The sequence below is a fragment of the Chrysochloris asiatica genome, unplaced genomic scaffold, assembly GCF_000296735.1.
Source record: "Chrysochloris asiatica unplaced genomic scaffold, ChrAsi1.0 scaffold00208, whole genome shotgun sequence".
Lineage (NCBI taxonomy): Eukaryota > Metazoa > Chordata > Mammalia > Afrosoricida > Chrysochloridae > Chrysochloris > Chrysochloris asiatica.
The window spans coordinates 4,122,669-4,129,052 of NW_006408726.1; the positions used below are offsets into that span (position 1 = coordinate 4,122,669).

Consider the following 6,384-nt stretch of genomic DNA (forward strand, 5'->3'; position numbering starts at 1 on the left):
AGAGGGAAAGCGACTGTGGGCCGAAAAATGGGGGGAGGAGGGGGAAGTGTAGGGGGTGGGTTTCTGGGATATACCCTTTGGGTGGTTGATGATGCATGGAGGGGATTGGAACAATGGCAGTGAGATGATATACAATGGAATGAATGTAAAATTAAAGTTCCCCCATGTAAACTACTATATAATTCATAATAAAACATTAAAAAAAAAAAAGAATATTTCAAGATTATTTTGAAGTATAATGTTGTCTTGATAGGATAATATCCACGTACCTACAAGGAAGACCAGTTAATATCACTAATATTCAAATTTACACACCAATCACTAAAGCCAATGATGATGAATTTGAAGAATTTTTCCAACTACTTCAAACTGAAATTTATCACACATGCAATCAAGATGCAGTTTATTACTGGTGATTGGAATCAAAGAAGGATCAGTAGTTGGAATACATGGCCTTTTGCTCTGTTTTGAGAGCTAATGGGGAACATCGGTGGGTTAGCATTTGCTGTGGTTTAGCCCTTGAAGAGACTCATTATCCATCAGCTACCTACACCATCCTACCAGCTGCAAGCCTTCCACAGGGTTGGAACAAGTCATGAAGTAATACTTCTGGAAATAAACTTGCTTTCAGGACCTGCAGCCTTGGAGACAGGAGAGGAGGTGGTGGTGGGAGGGAATTGGAGAGCGGTCCCCACAAAAAGTGAACAGCACACAGATAGAAAGTGCAAAGACACTGAGTGTTAAAAGGGTAAATAACAGAAACCGATTTTGGAATCAAGACCCTGGTATGAATTTCTGCTGTTGTACCCATCAGCCTCAGGCAATTTGTTTCCTCCTTTTTGTTTTGACTCAGAATTGTTTGTATAACCAAGGCCTGAATTGTGGGCTAAGGTGGCTCAGCTTTGCTACCAACACCAACATATTCCTGTATAACTTGACCTTGCAGCAAGCCACTGGCATCAGCTTTACCATTCATGGCAACTTCTCTGGAACCAAACAACAAGAAATTGTTATTTCTTGTGGCAAAATCTTGGAGCTGCTTCGTCCTGATCCCAACACTGGCAAAGTGCATACCCTCCTAACTGTGGAAGTATTTGGAGTTATCTGATCTCTCATAGCCTTCAGGCTCACAGGTGGCACCAAAGAGTACATTGTGGCTGGCAGCGACTCAGGCCGGATTGTTATCCTAGAGTACCAACCATCCAAGAAACCTTTGGCAAGAGTGAATGCCGCTGTATTGTTCCTGGCCAGTTCTTAGCTGTGAACCCTAAAGGACTAACTGTTATAATCAGTGTCATCGAGAAGCAGAAATTGGTATATATTTTGAACAGAGATGCTGCAGCTCGGCTTACCATTTCATCACCCCTGAAACCTCATAAGCAAACACTTTAGTGTATCATGTGGTTGGAGTAGATGTGGGATTTGAAAATCCAATGTTTGCTTGCCTGGAAATGGATTAAGAGGAAGCTGACAATGATCCTACAGATGAAGAAGCAGCTAATATCCAATAGACACTTTCTATGAGTTAGACCTTGGTTTAAAACTCATGATCTGGAAATAAAGTGAACCTTTGGAAGAACATGGCAACTTCCTCATTACAGTTCCAGGAGGTTCAGATGGTCCAAGCAGAGTATTGATTTGCTCTGAAAACTATGTCACTTACAAGAACTTTAGTGATCAACCAGATATCTATTGTCCAATTCCCAGGAGATGGAATGACCTGGATGACCCTGAAAGGGAATGATTTTTGTCTGCTCTGCTACCCATAAGACCAAATCGATGTTTCTTCTTTTTGGCAAAAACTGAGCAGGGAGATATCTTCAAGATCACTTTGGAGACAGATGAGGATATGGTTACTGAGATCTGGCTTAAGTATTTTGACACTGTCCCAGTTGCAGCAGCTATGTGTGCTCTTAAAACAGGTTTCCTCTTTGTAGCAACAGAATTTGGAAACCGTTACTTATATCATATTGCACAGCTTGGAGATGATGATGAAGACTCTGGGTTTTCATCTGATATGCCGCTAGAAGAAGGAGACACATTCTTATTTCAGCAATGATCCCTCAAAAACCTTGTGCTGGTTGATGAATTGGATAGCCTCTCTCTCATTCTATTTTGCCAGATAGCTGATCTGGCCAATGAAGACACTCCACAGCTGTCTGTGGCTTGTGGAAGGGGACCTCGATCATCTTTGAGAGTTTTAAGGCATGGACTTGAGGTGTCAGAAATGGCCGTCTCTGTGCTACCTGGTAATCCCAATGCTGTCTGGAGAGTGCGTTGACACATTGAAGATGAGTTCAATGCTTACATCATGTGTCTTTCATGAATGCCACCCTTATATTGTACATTGGAGAGACTGCAGAAGAAGTAACTGATTCTGGGTTGCTTAGAACCACCCCGACTCTGTCCTGCTCCTTGTTAGGTGATGATGCCTTAGTGCAGGTGTATCCATATGGCATCCGGCATATTCGAGCAGCCAAGAGTCAATGAATGGAAGACTCCAGGCAAAAAAACACACAAAAAAAAAACCATTGTGAAGTGTGCGGTGAACCAACGGCAAGTGGTGATCACCCTGACAAGAGGAGAGCTGGTCTATTTTGAGATGGATCCCTCAGGACAGCTGAATGAGTACACAGAACAGAAAGAGCTGTCGGCAGAAGTGGTGTGCATGAGCTTGGCCAATGTCCCGCATGGAGACCAGAAGTCTTGATTCTTAGCTGTGGAACTGATGGACAACACAGTCAGAATCATCTTCCTGGACCCTTCAGACTTCTTGCAACCTCTGAGCATGCAGGCTCTCCCAGCCCAGCCTGAGTCCTTGTGCATTATGGAAATGGGTGGGACTGAGAAGAAGGATGAGCTGTGTGAGAGGGGCTCTGTTGGATTCCTCTACCTGAATATTGGGCTACAAAATAGTGTGCTTCTGAGAACTGTCCTGGACCCTGTCACTGGAGATATGTCTGACACTGCACTAGATACTTGGGGCCCTGTTCTGTGAAACTTTTCCATGTCCATATGCAAGGCCTGGAGGCAGTATTAGGTATGTCAAGCTGCTTGTAGCTGAGTTATTATTACCAGTCTCGTTTCCATCTCACCCCCTTGTCTTATGAGACCCTGGAATTTGCATCTGGCTTTGCCTCTGAACAGTGTCCTGGAGGTATCATAGCCATCTCCACCAACACCCTAAGGATTTTGGCGTTGGAAAAGCTAGGTGATGTCTTCAATCAAGTAGCCTTTCCATTGCAGTACACACCCAGGAAATCTGTCATCCACCCTGAAAATAACAACATTATTATCATTGAGACTGATCACAATGCCTACACCAAGGCTACAAAAGCTCAGAGGAAGCAACAAATGACAGAGGAAATAGTTGAAGCAGCAGGAGAGGATGAGCGGGAGCTGGCCACAGAGATGGCAGCAGCATTCCTCAGTGAAAATCTCCCTGAGTCCATTTTTGGAGTTCCCAAGGCTGGCAATGGACAGTGGGCCTCTGTGATCAGTGTGATGAATCCCATCCAAGGGAACACATTGGACCTTGTCCAGCTGGAACAGAATGAGGCAGCTTATAGTGTGGCTGTGTATAGGTTCTCCAACACTGGTGAAGATTGGTATGTGCTGGTTGGTGTAGCCAAGGACTTGATCCTGAACCCAAGATCTGTGGTTGGTGGCTTTGTCTACACTTACAAATTCGTGAACAGTGGTGAAAATTGGAGTTTTTGCACAAGACTCCAGTTGAAGAGGTCCCTGCTGCCATCACCTCATTTCAGGGGAGGGTCTTGATTGGTGTGTGGTAGCTTTTGCGAGTTTATGACTGGGGGCAGAAGAAGTTACTTTGAAAGTGGGAGAATAAGTACATCACCAATTACATCTCTGGAATCCAGACCACTGGACACGGGGTAATTGTGTCTGATGTCCAAGAAAGTTTCATCTGTGTCCACTATAAGCACAATGAGAATCAGCTCATCATCTTTGCTGATGACACCTACCCCCAATGGGTCACTATAGCCAGTCTCCTTGACTATGACACTACGGCTGATTTGTCATAAAATTTGGCAACATTTGTGTGGTGAGGCTTCCACCTAACACCAATGATGAAGATGAAGATCCCATAGGAAAAAAAAAGCCCTTTGGGATCGAGGCTTGCTCAACGGAGCCTCACAAAAGGCTGAGGTGATTATGAACTACTATACTGGGGAGACATTTCTGTCATTACAGAAGACCACACTGATCCTCAGTGGATCTGAATCACTTGTGTATATGACTTTGTCAGGAGGAATTGGTATTCTTGTCCCACTCACTTCCCATGAGGACCATGACTTCTTTCAGCATGTGGAAATGCACCTAAGGTCTCAGCATCCCCTTTTGTGTGGGTGGGACCATCTCAGCTTCTGTTCCTATTACTTTCCTGTTAAGAATGTGGTTTATGGAGACCTCTGTGAGCATTTCAACTCCATGGAGCCCAACAAACAGAAGAATGTCTCTGAAGAAATGGATTATACTCCACCAGAAGTGTCTAAGAAGCTTGAGGATATCCAGACCATTATGCTTTCTGAACCCTTCCTTTACTTGTGGCGCTTTCTAGGAACTCTGTGTTCTGTTCCCCTACTGCCACCACACCTACCTGACTTTGTACTTGTGTGCCAGAAGATGGCTGGGTAATTTAGACTTTGTGATATTAAAGCTAATAGCTCTTCCCCCCACCTCAAAAAAAAAAAAAAAAAATGGCCTTTTTGATAGAACTGATGCCTGAGATCACATGATAGAATTCTGCAAGACCATTGACTTCTTCATTGCAAATACCTTCTTCTAAACAACATAAAAGACAATGTATACCTCACTAGATGACATACACAGAAATAAAATTGACTACACCCATGGGAACAGATGGTGAAAAGGCTCCATATAATCTGGGGAAAACTTCCAAGGGCAGACCACCTATTGTTCATATCCACGCTCAGGCTAAAACTGAAGAAAATTTAAACAAGTCCATGAGAGTCAAAATTTGACTTTGAACATATCCCATCTGACTTTAAAGATCACCTCAAGAACATATTTGAAGTCTTAGATACAAATGACCAAAGATCAGATGAGTTATGAATGGCATCAAGAACATCACATAGGACTAAAGCAAAAGGTCATTAAGATGTCAGGGAAGAAAGAGAAGGTGGAAAAAAAAAAAAAAAGGGATATCAGAAGAGACTCTGAAAGTTGATCAGCAGTATAGACATGCCAAAACCAATAGAAGGAATGAGGAAGCAAAAGGGCAGAGCAGAACGTTTCAAAGGGTGGCTGGACAAGGTCACAACTATTATAATGAAATGTGCAAAGACCTGGAGTTAGAAAATGAAAACAGAAGAACATGCTCAGCATTTCTCAAGTTGAAAAAAACTGAAGAAAAATTTACACTTGTAAATTTGGAGAATTCTATGGGCAAAATGGAATACTAGTGTGGTGCTACAGGATAATGCACTGTACTGAAAGGTCAGTTTGAGCTACAACGTTGGCAGTTCAAGACCCCAGTCACTCAGAGGACACCCTATACAGGGTCTCTGTGAGGGAGACCAACTAATGGTACTTAACAGCAAAAACAACAGCAGGCAAAATATTATGATGCAGACCTGGTAAAGACCTGGATGGCCAGCTGTATGGCAAGACCTTGGGACTCCTGGGCCCAGAGGCAGTGGCATGGCCACAGAGGTCTAGAGTGGAGAGTGAAGCATCCAGCTGATATGAAGTGAGGGGAGAGGCACAAGAACTTACAGATAGTACTCACTTGACCTGGCTTCGATGGCTAGATGATCAGAAGTCAACTAGAAGAAGAAAGAAGAGGGAACAACAACAACAACAAAGAATAACCTGCTACAATTTGATGAACTTTACCTATATTTATGGACTTAGTAGCTCAAAAAAAGGAACAAATCTTTACAGAAAGGATCTGCCACCCCATCGGTACACAGGGTTGACAGGAATGGGCAACTTAGACATTGGATACCCAAAATGGGGGGAGGGGGGGTTATAAAGGCACGAAGTGATTAGCTTACAAGCTTTCAAGAGGGAGCCTAGTTCGAGATGGGGCAGGGGAAGGTAGAATCACCACTGAATGATTTCCAATCCTTTGGGACCAGGCTGGCAAAAGGAAATGGGGATAAGTCTCTTGTGGTACAATAGTGAATAATTGCCATCAGGTCTGACTGTGAACCTAGGAAATATAGAGGTAGATATATATTTTTTTTTTGACAAAAGGAGAAGAGTGATTGATTTTGCAGTCCAGGAATGGAGGTACCGATGACCTTCAAGTGAGAAGAACAGAGAGTGGGACCCTACCCAGAGAGGCAGTGAAGCCAGGGATGGAGACAGAGAAGATGTTGTGGACAGATGGATTGG

At 43.5% G+C, this 6,384-nt stretch overlaps 1 pseudogene; it reads left to right on the forward strand.

Annotated features, from left to right (window-relative positions):
* Positions 1–4,659, forward strand: part of LOC102834628 — a 65,019-nt pseudogene extending 60,360 nt beyond the window's left edge.
* Positions 4,660–6,384: the final 1,725 nt, after the last annotated feature.